The sequence below is a fragment of the Balaenoptera borealis genome (genome assembly GCF_965194805.1).
Source record: "Balaenoptera borealis genome assembly, chromosome: 18".
NCBI lineage: Eukaryota > Metazoa > Chordata > Mammalia > Artiodactyla > Balaenopteridae > Balaenoptera > Balaenoptera borealis.
Window position 1 is genome coordinate 20,266,997 of NC_138877.1, and position 15,101 is coordinate 20,282,097.

Here is a 15,101-nt window from a genome sequence, read left to right on the forward strand (position 1 = left end):
AAAGGAAACCACAAGGATGCGGTCAACAAAACCCAGTCTGCAGGTCAAACAACCGAGTTTTTTCAACAAATAAATTGCAGGGAGGAAAATGAGAGCAGTAGGCAGAAGAGAGAAAAAGGAGAAAGTGAGAGATCTATAGATTAAAAGAGATTTAAGACTCTTACTTTACACCAAATAAAAAAATTAACTAAAAATGGATCAAAGACCTAAATGTAAGATCTAAAACTATAAAAACTCTTTGAAGAAAACATAGGGGAAAAGCTTCATGACACTGGATTTGTCAATGGTTTGTTGGATATGACACCAAAAACAAAGGCAACAAAAGTGAAAATAGATAAATTGGAATACATCAAAATTTAAAATTTCTACACATCAAAAGACACAATTAGATTGAAAATTTAACCTATGGAATGGGAAAAAATATTTGCAAATCATGTATCTGATAAGGGGTTAATATTCAGAATATATAAAGAACTCCTACAACTTAACAACAAAAAACAAACTGTTTGAAAAATGGACAAAGGCCTTGAATAGACATTTCTCCAAAGAAGATGTACAAAAGGCCAACAAGCAAACGAAAAGATGCTCATCATTAATCATTATGGAAATACAAATCAAAACCACAATGGTATACCACTTCACAACCATTAGGATGGATACTGTTTAAAACAAACAAACAAAGAAAAAAACCGCATAAAAATCAGAAAAATAACAAGAGTTGGCAAGGATGTAGAGAACTTGGAACACTTGTGCACTATTTCTGGAATGTAAAAGGGTGCACCCCCTAAGGAAAATGATGGTCCCTGAAAAGAAAAAAAAATAGAATTCCAATAAGATCCAGTAATTCTGCCTCTGGGTATATATCCAAAAGAATTTAAAGCAGGGTCTCGAAGATATTTGTACACCCATGTTCATAGAAGCATTACTCAATAGCCAAGAGGTGGAAGCAACCCAAGTGTTCATCAACAGATGAATAAACAAAACGTGGTATATACATACAATAGAATGGTATTCAGCCTTAAAAAGGAATGAAATTCTGAATACTACAACATGGATGAACTGTGAGACCATTATGCTAAGTGCAGTAAGCCAGTCACAAAAAACCAAATACTGTATGATTGCACTTATCTGAGGCATCTAGAGTAGTCAAATTCATAGAGACAGAAAGTAGAATGGTGGTTGCCAAGGGGCTAGGGGATGGGGGAGTGGGGAGTGGTTGTTTAATGGACATAGAGTTTCAGTTTTGCAAGGTGAAAAGAGTTCTGGAGACGGATGATGGTGATGGTGGCATGACAATATGAATGTACCACACTACAGAACTGAACACTTAAAATTGGTTAAGATGGTAAATTTTATGTTATGTGTATTTTACCACAATTAAAATTTTTATTTAAAAAATATTTAAGAAGCAGCCAATTGCAATTTATGGATCTTACTTTGATACTGATTCATACATACAAAGTTAAAAGAAAACAAAGGAAGGGGAATTCCCTGGTGGTCCAGTGGTTAGGACTCTGTGCTTTTACTGCTGGGGCCCTGGGTTTGATCCCTGGTCGGAGAACTAAGATTCCACAAGCTGCACAGCCAAAAAAAAAAAAAAGAAATTTCAATAGTAACTGTATGTTTAATGAATTAAATTTTTATTGTCTAATTTTTAGGTGAGATATAGCATTGTGGTTGCTTTTTAAAAAAAGAGTCCCTGTCTTGTAGAGATAAGTGCTAAAATAGTTATGGATAAAATAATTTGATGTCTAGAATTTGCTTTAATATAGTCAGGGCAGGGGAATAGATGGGGGCAAAATAGATTAGCTATGAGCTGATAATTGTTGAAGTTAGTTGTTAGGTACATCAGTGTTCCTTCTCCCCCATTATGTATTTTTAAAAATATTTATTTGGGTTGAAAGTTGGTGGTATTTGATATTATTGTTTACTGCTAGGTACGCATATAGGAAGGATACTACATTTATGCCAGTTTATTCTCAGCCTACTATGACATGCTTGTTTTCAACCTCATCTAGCAAATCTGTTCCCTTCTGTCAAATGCTGTGGAACTAAATAGTTCCTCGCATTCCAGTTGCTTAGAAGCCAGAATAAATAGCCATATACCACATGGCACCATCAGTCCCTGTTCACAGTCCAGAAATATCATTAGAAAATGGGTAAGTAATGCACGTCTGCTGAAGGATATCCTGTGAGCCACAAAGTGTCAAAAACCTGTGGACTGATTATTGCCCTACAAACAGGACAGCACTGGAGACACTGAGACTGATTTTTAGGTTAAATTTATCCATGAAGGAAACAGAGAGGCAATGTTTATACAAAATTGTAGGAAACTGGATATGAAACACATCATCTAGCTGCTTCAAACCATTGTCCCAAGAGCTTGTTACTGAGTGAACAATTAGCTGTTTCCTGTCACTTATTTTTAACTTTCATGTTTGCATTTTAAAGTCTAGCATAGTAAAAGATTTTGCTTTAATTTTCCCTAGTGAGTTTTACATTTTTGTACTTTTCTATATTCAAGTATTTCTATTTTTTAAATTATGGTATATAATATTACAAACAAGCTTATATGCTTCTACTTTTATTTTGGAATTAAAGTGGTTCTAAAAGGCACATTTATTTAAACTTTTCCTGCAGAGGATTAAAGAAATTAGAAAAAATATAATTGTAGCCTTATTTAAATATGTTTTCTCTCCCTGTCTGAAGTCCCTCTTTGTATCCTTTGGCCCTCAGCTTTCACAATAGTAGGAAAACATTCTTGGCACATGTTTTACAACTGTAGGACATGCTTCTGAATCCGGTAAACCCAGTGTCCTTCCTAAGTGTAATGAAAAGATTGTTTAAGCATTTCCTTCTGTTCATAGAGGGAAAAATTCTCAAAATGGGTTAAACTTACACAGTGGCGACATACAACTGAAGGTCAAAGATGTTGAGTTCAAGTCATGCCTTGACATCAAAGCAGTTGAGTGACCTGAGGAAAGTCACTGAACCCATTGGGGTTTTAGTCTCTTTGTTATATATTAAGAATGTTCCAGAACATGAGCTTTAAAATACCCTCCAGTTCTAAAATTCTGTGCTTCTTTGAATTAACTCATGTAAGAATTGGTATGACTCAGGATTTGTAGATAGCGCCAAACCCAGTCTCCTCCATCATAGATTTTTATACACTTTTCCATTCTTTTACCTACTTTAAGTTAAAGACTCTTAACTATCACTACCACAAGAAAAGATATAAACAGTAAAGATGAAGTAGAACATAGAAAACATGCAAAACTTTTTTTTTTAATCTCTGAAAAATAGAGAACTTTCTGCACTTTGTTTTCATGCCTAAATGAGTTTGCCTTGCTAAATTAAAGATCAAATAAAATCTCTCAAGCATTTTAAGCAACGATTACATTTTTTCATGCCCATCAAGTACATTTTTAACTGACTAGATAGAATGGTCCTGTTTGATATCAGTATCACAAAATTCAGGAAGGAAATGAATGTTAGGACTTTAGATTTGAATCAGAAGTCTTCAGCACTCTGGACTCAGAGTTAAAGACTCCAGGAGGCCTGAGTGTCAATTTCCTCTTTTATAAAATGGGACTATAATTCCTCTCTGAGAAGGTCATTGTGAAGATAAGTAAAAAATAATGTAAAAGCACTGCTACATACGGGTGCTCAAACTGCACTCTTCCTCCCTTCCTTTCTTCTTTCTAGTATCATTAATAATAATGATAATAATAATAATAATAGGCACCCCCAAATATTTGTTAACTGAAGGATTTATTGGATGATATTTAAAAGGGCAGCATAAGTCTAATAAGGGAGAGAAAGGAGAAAGTTTCAAGATTAATCAATCAAGACAGAAAAAACCTGGAAAGACATATACCAAATGTAAATGGTAGTCTTTTTTGAATTGTGGGAACATGCTTGCTTTTTATTTCCTTATTTATTGCTATCTGCATTTTCTAGTTTTTCCACAGTGAATGTAGTATATTATAATTAAGAGTTTTAAATAAAATTATAGAAACATACCTGAACCCATTGATCAAGCTATCACTTCCTACCAACATGATGCAATAGGAAGATTACAGCACAGCTAATGAAGTGTTCTTGCCAAAATAAGTAAGTAAGTAACCCTGAATTTAATTCTTTCTCCAAATCTAACTCAGTTTACAAAAAATATAGGGGATATGGGAAAATTTTAAATGACACCATGGAAATGCAATCAGAAAAATCCAGAATTTAGGAGATACTACAGGACACTTGACCCAAATTTTCAATCAATGAACGTCAGGAGGGTAGAAAAGGGGAGATGAACTCATCAATTGAAATAGATTTATAACACACCATTGTAAAGCAATTATACTCCAATAAAGATGTTAAAATAAATAAATAAATAAAATAGATTTAAAGGATATAGCAATCAAATGCAAAGTGTGGACCTTCCTTGAATCCCAATTCAAACAAACCAACTATCAAAAGCCATTTTTAAGCCAACTGAGGAAATCTGAACATAGATTTAGATATATATTAGATGATAAAAAAATATAATGTTAATTTTGTTGAGGATGGGGATAACAGTATTGTGATTTTTGCTAAAAAAAGAAAGATATAGTATTTATGGGTGAAATGATAATAATGTTTGAGAGTTGCTAAAATACTCCTACAGAAATAAAAATAAAATAAAATAAGGGAGAGATGGATGAAATGAAAAAGAAAATATTGCTAACAGGTAAAGCTGAGTGATGAGCTCATGAGAATTTATTATACTATTGTTTCTACTTTTGTGTCTGTATTAGAAATTTTCCATAATTAAAAGTCAAAGACGTATGTGATCTTTAAAGACAAAAAGTAGTGGTCAATAGCAAAAGTGTCTCTTCTGTTCCTGCTCTCTCCTCCTGGTCCTCTGTTCCAGTCACACAGCATGTGACTGTACAATCTGTACATCTAGGAATGGCTGGGTGGGTCAATAATATTGAAAATTGTGTTTCAAAGTCATTTCCAGGAGATCTTGGATTTTTAATAGGCATTCCAGGAAGCCTGTGACTTCTGGGTAAGGCATGACTTACAGAAGAAAGGACCTTCCATTTTCTAAGGATTGATTCTTTGTGAAATAACTAGTCAAGGGGTCGTACCTGGTCTCAAGTTCATCGTTCTAAGTGAACTGCATTGACAGTCATCAGAGTTGAAACAAGGAATTTTCTGCCAATTAACTTGTGTTTTTCTTGTGTTTTTTTTGTTTGTATGTTTTGTTTTGTTGTTTAGGGTTTTTCTGGTTTGAACTCTTTCTATCTGTGACTTTTCTGTGCTGGTTTAAATTCTCCTTACTGAGACTTCCCTGGTGGCCCAGTGGGTAAGACTCCGTGCTCCCAGTGCAGGGGACCTGGATTTGATCCCTGGTCAGGGAACTAGATCCCACATGCATGCTGCAACTAAGAAGTCTGCATGCCGCAGCGAAGATCCTGTGTGCCTCAACTACGACCCGGCACAGCCAAAATAAATAAATAAAATAATAAATAAATAAATATTAAAAAAAAAAATTCTCCTTATCTGTCTTGTTTGTGTGGCTCTGTGATCAACCAGAGCTGGGCCTCCTCATCCTTGGCCAAACCCCTCTGCCTAGAGTTAATCTATTCCAGACTTGTTTAATTTAGCAAAGCCCTTCACAGGAGCCACATGAATATTTGACTTTGCACATTCAGTTTTTATGTGTACATGGCTTCTTTTTTTTTTTTAATATTTATTTATTTATTTATTTGGCTGCATGGGGTCTTAGCTGCGGCATGCAGGATCTTTCGTTGCGGCCCACAGGCTTCTCTCTAGTTGTGGCGCAGGGCTCTAAAGCACACAGGCTCAGTAGTTGCGGCCCACGGGCTTAGTTGCTCCACGGCATGTGGGATCTTAGTTCCCCAACCAGAGATCAAACCCATGTCCTGCACATTGGAAGGCGGATTCTTGACCACTGGACCACCAGGGAAGTCCCTATACATGGCTTCTTAAAAAGCTGATTATTCCGTTTTCCATATTTATTATTTCTGACCAGAATTTGGTGTGGAATGCCCTTTTCTTACAAGAGCCGTAGTAACCATCTTCCTGACCATGGTCTTTGAGTATTTGGGGAAGATGAGTCAGATATACAAGATTCACTACCCTCCCAGGCATGAGATCCACCTTGGCTCCAAAATGAGCTGATGTAATATCAAACTGGTATTAGGTCAATATCAAATATTCTATCAAAATCTGCAAAAGAAATTTTAGTTGTTTCTGTATTACAAAAAGAGATGATGTATAAAACAGTTTTATTAGTCAACATCTTTTCTTCCACTGGAAGCAATGAGACTTACAGGGAAAGAGAGGCAAGCTTATCATTCTCCTTTCAACCAATACCCACAGGCAGATAGAAATTGCAGACTCCTTTAGGTCAGAGCTTAGTGCTGTAATCTACACACATGGGTGCTCACTGAATGCTACTTATTGACCACCAGGGAGTTGGATTTTCTCGGTCATCTAGTAGAAAATATTTTACTATAGAGACGATGTTGACTTAAAAAAAAATAGATCACAGTCAGGATTACATATTTGAAGGGAGTATCTGATATACTAGACCTTTGATAAAATTATTTGTTGGACTGAATCAATGAGAAGCTAGAGTTTCTATTTTGAGTCTCCGTACCATTCACACTCATTCAGACCCCAAAACATTCAGATTTTTGAGCAAGCGGGACCTTTCTCAGAATGTTGCTTCCAAGAGGCCTTTTACTTGTGAATCAGTCTGAATTTCAATACATTCTTTGCCATCTTTTATTCTCCAGTGTGAATCAGCATTATCATATTCAAGAGGTCCCTAGATTAGAGGTAATTTGAACTTTAGATATTAAATAAGAAAATAAATTTTCTTATACTCCGGCTACTGAAAACCCAATGCCCAGCTCACTTTCCTAACATGGCAGCAAAACCAGTGCCAAGTGTGAGGTGTATGCAACTTACATTCCCATGGCCATTCCAACCCCTAAATAACATTCTGAAACTCAAAGGAAAGAAAAAAGCAAAAAGAGAGGTTTCGTTTGATATCAACAGCCACTGAAGTGTATACAGTGATGCCAATTATTTAGGAGACTACATAGAACCACGTTAAATACATTGAACAAAATTCATTCAGTGAATATTTATTATTATGTGTCAGGTGCTATTCTAGGTACTGGGGAGGGCATACAGCGTGAACAAAAAGAGTCAAATCTCTGTTCTCATGAACTTACATTTCACTTGGGGAGACAAGCAACAAATAGGCACAGAATAAATATATAATAGGTTGGGTGATAATAAGAATCATGGAGAAAGTAAGGCATTGTGGTAATTCATGGCCCCTAACAGGGCAGGCTAGAAAACTCTTAGACACTACTGGAGTGCAGGCATAGATAAGGCAAGAGTGCCAAAGCCACAAGGACACCCAGGCACAAAGCCTTGATGATCTGTCTCACTTCGCAGCAGAATGATAAGGTAGTATAGGTTGTTTCTGGTTGTTGAATGGCTGGGGGGTGAGAGGAGGTGCGTGAGGCAAAGCCCACAGTTCTGTGCTCCTCTACCTAGTGGACCTCTCACTCCAAGTGGGCTGTGGAGACCACCAAATCCCAGAGAAGCCTCCATGAGAAAACAAGAGGGGCTGTGGGCAAGTGTCCCCAGTCACTTTCTTATTTATTCTTTGCATTGCTTATTAGCTGTTTCAGGAATCTTCAGTCAAGTTCTTGTCATCATTTTTGCCCATCCTCAAACTTGAAGCAGTCTTTGTGGTCTGGCCTGGGTCGGGCTAAGAATACAATACAAATAGACATTGCTGGCACTGAGGGTGGAGGTGGGATTCACTTTAGAAAAGGTGATCAGGCAAGACCTATCTAATGAAGTGACGCTGAGTAGAGACATGGATAAAGTAAGGCAGTGAGCCTTGGGCTATAGGTAGGGGCTGGAGGTCGGAGGAGTGGAATTCCTGGCCCAGAAACAGCCAGCGTAAAAGCTCTGAGGCAGGACTGCTCTTGGGAGTTCAAAGGAAAGTGAGGCAGCCATGAGACTGGAGAGGAACGAGAAAGGGGAGAGGTAGATGATGTAAGGAAAGGTCCTGGGAGGCCAGATTACTTATGGCCTTGTAGACCATCATAAGAACTTTGGCTTTTATTCTGAATGAAAATGTTTGGATTGAAGCAGAGGAGTGACTGACGTAACTGAGATGGAGAAAGGACCACTCTAGCTGCTCTGTTTAGAATAGACTCTAGGGACAAATAATAGAAGCAGGAAGACCGGTTAGGAGGCTATTTCACTAATCCAAGCAAGAGATGACAGTGGCTTTGACTAGTATGTTAGCAGTAGAGAGAGTGACAAGTGGATGAATTCCTGATCATCTGTATTTTGAAGGTAGAGCACACCAGGTTTGCTAATCGACTTAGGTGCGAGGTTTATGAAAAAGAGAGGAATCAAAGATGACGCCACACTTTTAGCCTGAGCAACTGGGAAGAGAATTGAGGTGAGAATGTGGAAGGGCTAGATTTTTTTTTTTTTTTTGACAGGGGGTGGGGGATTAAGTTTGGCTTTGAATATGTTAAATCTGGTGTGCCTATTGGACAAATAAAATGAAGATGTGAAAGGATAGCAACCTATAGCTTAAGGTGAATTTAAAAGAGAAGTTATTCAAATTGCAGAAGTTTATCTGAAGGGATAAGTTACATACTTGGCTGGGCCTTCAATTTTAAAACAATGGGAAACTAAAACTTGTAAGTTGTTTTTAGTGTTTATGACTGTAAATCTAATCATACGGGCACTGCTATATTTTCACGCCCCCCCCCCATCCAGATGTGAGGTTTCCGATAAAGATACTTTCATAATGAAATCATTAAACAAAGATTTTAAAACATGAGCTATTCACAAAGAATTGTATATGAATATTCATACCAACTTTATCCATAATAGCCAAGTATTGGAAACAACAAAAATATCCATATACAGGAGAAATAAACAAATTACAGTATATTTTTAAAAGTAAAATACTACTCAGCAATTAAAAAGAAGTACTGATTCATGCAACAATGTGGATATCATAAACGTTATGTTGAGTGAAAAAAGCCAGACTAAAAGATTACAAATTCTGATTCCATTCAAGTAAAGTTCAAGAACAGCCAAAAACTAATCTATGGTCATAGAAATCAGAAAGTAGTTGCAGCATATGGAGGAAAAATTGACTGGAAGGGGGTACAAGGGAACTCTCTGGGGTAACGAAGTTGTTCTGATGATTGTTAAAGCCAGACATACAAAATTGTCAAAATTCACTGTATTAAACACATGTACATTTTATTGCATGGAAATTTTATCTAAAATACACAACAGGTGAAGCAACTATACTCCAATAAAGATGTTAAAAAAATAAAAAATAAAATACACAACAGAATATAAGCCAACTACTGAAAGCGCTATATACTACAGGAAAACCTAGGCTAAAAGCAATTAATCTAATTGAGCACAATGGGAGCTCTGAGTTTCCCAGCAATCAAGGCAAAAGGGAAATAAATAATTTAGTCCTATTATCTAATATCAGCAAGTATGAGAAAAAAATTTTCCTAACATTAAAGAATATTTAGATAAGAATATTTAGATTAAAAATATTACAATTTTTTTCAATAAAACCTTTATAAAAGTTGAAGAGACATTTTTGGCTCATTCTTATTTCTATCGATCCTCAACAAAAGTCAAGAGAATATCGTTGTGGTTCTATGAAGGCATTTCTATGGGGAGTTAAGAAGGCATTCAAGGTAGCTTTCTAGAGTGACAACTAGCTCCAAGGATAGAATCTAGAGACTCATTCCTGAGAAATAACTGCTTCTCAGATTTCATAAGCTCACCTTCCTGGATGCCTCAGCTGGGTTTGTGACAGGAGTTGGGTATCAGATAATTAACGGTTAACCAAAGTGTAATGTTCTCTGGAGTTGGTTAAAACTAGATATGTGGGGTTCAGCTACTAAACTTGTATTTGGTTAATTATGTTTTTTGTAAGAAACGTTCTAAGAAGCTGCCGTATTCATGCCCAAATGGGAAACCACGCGTGGGTCTATTTAGTCAGGTGTTAATGGATAACTTTATCTCTGGCATTCAGGAACCTCTTCTGCGACTCCTTCCATGCTTCCCAGCGGCGGTATAATTGACAAATTAGGCAGGGCAATACTTTGTTGTGCAGGACTCCCAGCTTTTAAACATTTAGCATCCTTGGCTCCACCTAGGAAATACAAATAGCATCCCCAGTCCTTGTGACAACCAAACAGTCCTCCTACGTTTTTAAACTTAGTATCACCCCCTTTTGGTAATCACTGGGACTTTAAAGAATGTTGGCATCCTTTTGAATGTGGAAGAGCATCTGATCCCAAATTCAGTGGAATGACGTAGCATGGACAAAGACGTAAGTCTGGTTTGAAACATTAGGGGATATATATCAGTCATCCACTTCTGTCATACAAAAACTTTAATATGACTCTCACAGAACATTTTACTTAGAATAAGGCTATGTCTTTGCACAATGAGCCTGCCAGGATGAAAGCCTCCAAGTAAAACCCTCACCAGCTGAATTAGTTGATCCACAAAATGTAGCTCATTCATTCAATAAATGTTAATTGAATTGTCCATTCAAATGATGAAGACTGTCTGCCAAAAATACTCTGGTTTTAATAAAGTTGATGTTAAACTTTGTTTTCTAGCTAGTTGACCAAGAAGTTAGTTTATTCCTTCATTCAATGTTAAGACCTATTACACACCAACTAGAGAGGACACAGTGGTAAGCTTTGCTAATAGTCTAATGGAAGGTTTTGGGGAGACAGATAATAAAATAACATGGAAGTTATTAGAATTAAAGAGGTATAGTGGCTTTTTCTGAGAAAAATTTTAATCCGAGATATAAAGGATGAGTAGGAATTAACTAAATGTTTTGTTTGTGGGGAGGAAGGGGTGCAGGGAGAGAGAAAATTATTTTAGGCAGGGCCACCAGCTTATATGAAGGCCAGAACAGGAAGAAGAGATTAGGATGAAAACATAAAAGTGGTGAAGAGAAATTTCGTGAGGGCAGAATTTTAGGGCTTGGAAAGAGTTTGGATTTTTTCCTAAATGCAGCTTTATGAAAGAAAGACATGATCAGATTTATATTTAGCCCAACTCACAAAGATCCAGAGTGGACAGATTTGAGAAGGCCAACGTAGATTTTGGAAGAGACATCTAGACAACTGGGAAATGGTATATTATCTATAATAAAGGCGATGGTGGTCAAGACTAGGGAATGAAGGTGGAATGGGGAGGAATGATTAATTCACCAAACAAATAATTAAGTGCTCCAACTATGTGCCAGGCACCCTATTAAGATATTGAGGAGTCTAGTGGGGGAATTAATCAAATAAGCAACAATGACAAAATATAAAATTTTAATCATTTTCAGTGCCATGAAGGAGAAATACGTGATGCTGTGAAATCATGAAACAGAATTTTCCTAACACGTCAGGAAAGGTTTCCTTTGAGAAAGGGAACTAAATTCTGAAGGTTGACTAGAAGCTAATGAAAGGGCATGGTGAAGAATGAATGGGAATAATTTTCAAGAGAGGGAAAATAGCATTTACCAAGAAACGGTAAGGTAGCCAGTGTGACAGATTGCGAAGAGCAAAGGGAAGTATGATTAGGATGAGGCTGCAGAGGTGGGTTAGGGCTGTATTCTGCAGCATTAAGTAATTGGCTCTTTATCCTAAGAGCCAGGGAAAGCTGTGAAAGTGCTTTAAAGCCGTGGGTGTTATAAGAAAACATCAAATTTGTGTTTTGAAGAGACTGTGGTGGCTGCAGTATGAAGAGTGGATTGCAGGGGTAAAGTGGATGTTAAGCCATGTGTGCAGCAGAGCAGGAGGACGCTGCGAGGTGGAGGACTTGGTGACTGGGGAGAGGATGGGGTTTCTGGCTTGGGCTTCTTGAACACACTCCCCGTTGAACACACGTAAGACCTCATCATCATCTGACCAGAAGAAGGTGTTTTCATCTTCTTACTGACTAGGGCAAGAATAAGGTCATCTAAAAATTACCCTACACAGCAAACTGTTAACAATGGTGGGAATGGGACTGGAGAAGAGGACAGTAGAAAAAAGGGGGCACTTTTTACCATCAACATTTCTATATTATATGACTTCTACAGTAAAAATGTGAGTACAAATATAAGTTTAAAACTGAATATAGAAATCCCATCAAATTATTTACAAATATATGCGAGAGTTAGGACTCTCATTTCATGCCACTTAGAAATGGATTTTGAGCTCCCAAGAGCCCATTCCCACTGATCTCCTTCTCAGGGCTAATCTGCAATAGAAGGCTGGAAGGATTAAGAGTCCACACTGAATAAAGGCTACAGTATATATATATTTTTAAATCTTAAATTGTGATTAATATTTTCTCAATAAAAGCCTAACAATGATAAATAGTGAGAGAGTTGAGACTAAACCATGCTTCTTCCTCATGTAATACATGAATGAGAAAGACCCAGAGAGAAGAAAGCTAACATTGACTTTGGATGAGACATTCAACATGTCCTTATAAAAAGGACATGTCCTGTGTCCTTTTTATAAAGATACATATGAAGCCCTTACTGAGTCTCAAAGAGTTAAACGTGCAAAGATTGTCCATCAGAGTAGGATTTACATAATTCTGGGCAACAAACTCTTTGCTAGGTGGAGAGGGGGTGTCTAGTAAACTATTAAATGTGCCCTTAGAGGAATGTTATAGATTCAGCCAGTATGACATAACCACATTCAAACGTGGAATCTGGACCTGTTCCTCCCCATAATCCATTTGCTTTCGTTATCAGCATTATTAAACTGCCTTTAAGTTTCTTTATATTCTACACCCCACTTGTGCTATTTGAGATAAATACCATTTAGAACACTGTGTTTTGTTTTGTTTTTGCATCCCACTTATTAACATGTGTGTTGAGAATCTAAAATGGATACAGGAAAAGCAGAAATTTAAAAAATATGCACTAAAAAATAAGATCAGGGTTCACAAAAAGCATAACTGCCAACAACTGTACAGACCTGTACAAAGCACTCTCACACTTATTATTTCATTTTCTTCCACCTTTTGAGCCAGAGTCTTACTGCTGTGTCACCGATGAATGATCATGATCAGTCCTAACAACTTGCAAAGATTTTAATCTTCTGACTTGTGTGCTCTTCTTTCAACCGTGCAATAGGGATACAATGTTCCTGGAAAGGAGCTGGATTAGAGCAATCTTAGGTAAATACGCACATACACAAGACGGAGTGCCGCAGAGAACTCAAGGGCAGGGACGCGTGTACAGCTGAGTCTCGCCTAACCCACCAGGAAACCAGGCAGTCCTCTGTGCCTGCCTGATGATGTCACCTTCTCACTCACTTCCTTTGCCTTCTGATTTTCCCAAGCCCACCCACGCCCACACCAAGACTGCAGTCTCAGGCATGGCACATGAGTTCAAAGGGTATAACCCAGAATCTCAGTTGGAGTTCCAAAACTCCTGGGCAACATCTGCCTGACCAAGCTTGGGTGAGAGGGGCACCCCTATTCAACTGACTCTAAATAAGGGATACATCTCAGCATTTTTAATGGTAAAAATGTCATACGTTACTGAAACGTCCAACAAGAGAGAACTTATTAGAAAATTACAGCACATCCACAATAAATATAATGCAGCCTTTAAAATGTAGAATTTTCAATGATCTGTAAAGTGCTTATATTAAGTGGAGGAAAAGACTGTAAAACAGTAAAGACACAGAAGTCAACTGCATAGACCAAAATAACAACAAAAACTCCAGTGAGCTCTTGGTAGGGGGAATAATTTCTATTTTCCCTGTGTTTCTATATATTTTCCAAATCTGTCAAGAGTATGCTGCTATTGTAGTAAGATAATACAGTTTTAAAAACACAATTTCTTATTATGATTATTTCTGGGTGATGGAATTATGGATGATCTTTATTTTCTCGTGAGTTTTTTCATTCATTCATTCATTCATTCATTCATTCATTCGAATTGTCCATCTGTGGTAAAGACAATGCTTTGTGTTCAGCAGATCATTTTGGTCCTCCTCCTGGACACACCCGATGACTACATTTCCCCATCTCCCATCTGGCCTGGGGTCATACGGCTGAGAAGCTTCTGGCCAATGGAAATAGGGAAAAGTGATGTGTGCCTTTCAGGCCTGCCTATAAACCCCTGCAGGATTTACCACTCTAGCTCCTCCCCTTCCAGGGCAAGTTTGAGGATTCAAAGCTGGCACTGTTACAAGATGAGCAAGTGTGAGTCCCTGAGAGCCTTCTTGCCACATTGGAGTAATGATGAAAACAGACAAAATCCTACTGTTTGAAGTCACTGAGATGTTAGGATTGTTACAGCAGTTCATCTGTCCTAACGAATAGAGCATTACTATTATCCATAGGAAAACAGAAACTAAAACACAGCCTTCCAAAATATAAACCTTCAATAGCAGTCCATGATCTATTGAAGGAAGTCCTCAAGATGGCATAAAAGGTCCTCTATTACCTGGTCCCATGCACTGCACATTCCAAAAATCTCACTGTCCCTCATAAAGGCTCCCAAAGCTCTTGGACCCGTTCTTCCCCATTACAGTACCAATCACAACTGTATTGTAATTAGCTGGTTATTCATCAGTCCCTTTCACTAGACTGCGAGTTTCCACTAAGGCAGCAGTTGTCTTTCTTCTTCACAGGTATACCTTCAGTGCTTCATGCCATGTCCCGGGCATATAAAGGATGCTCGGTAAGTATCTGCTGAATGAATTAATAATGTGCTCCTAAATGTTCATAGCCCATAAAACCTATGAAATTTCAGAGCCCTGAAGGTAAGGAAAAGCAATTCTCATTTTATTAGAATATATTCCCTTCTAAAACAAATCCTCAATCTCTGAATACCTGACTAGCCAGCCTAAACCTTTTACAGTATTACTGAAAAGAAACCAAGAGCCAGGAATCAAATAATATTCTTGTTAGACCAGAACTGGTTCCTAGACTAAATCCTTTATGGGTTTGTGATGCTTTAAAAATTCTGACTTCTTAAATTCAGAATT

General features: G+C 37.4%; 1 long non-coding RNA gene across 9 annotated transcripts in view; it reads left to right on the forward strand.

Moving 5' to 3' along the window:
- Positions 1-15,101, forward strand: part of LOC309615691 — a 132,997-nt gene that overhangs the window by 26,751 nt on the left and 91,145 nt on the right. For 6 of the 9 annotated variants that reach the window (XR_014236969.1, XR_014236970.1, XR_014236971.1 and 3 more), the window contains one exon: positions 5,257-14,794. The exons of 1 other annotated variant lie outside the window; for it this stretch is intronic. This is a non-coding gene — a long non-coding RNA (uncharacterized lncRNA). The remainder of the gene's footprint in view (positions 1-5,256; positions 14,795-15,101) is intronic. 2 more of the 9 variants (XR_014236976.1, XR_014236977.1) reach the window with 1 other exon arrangement.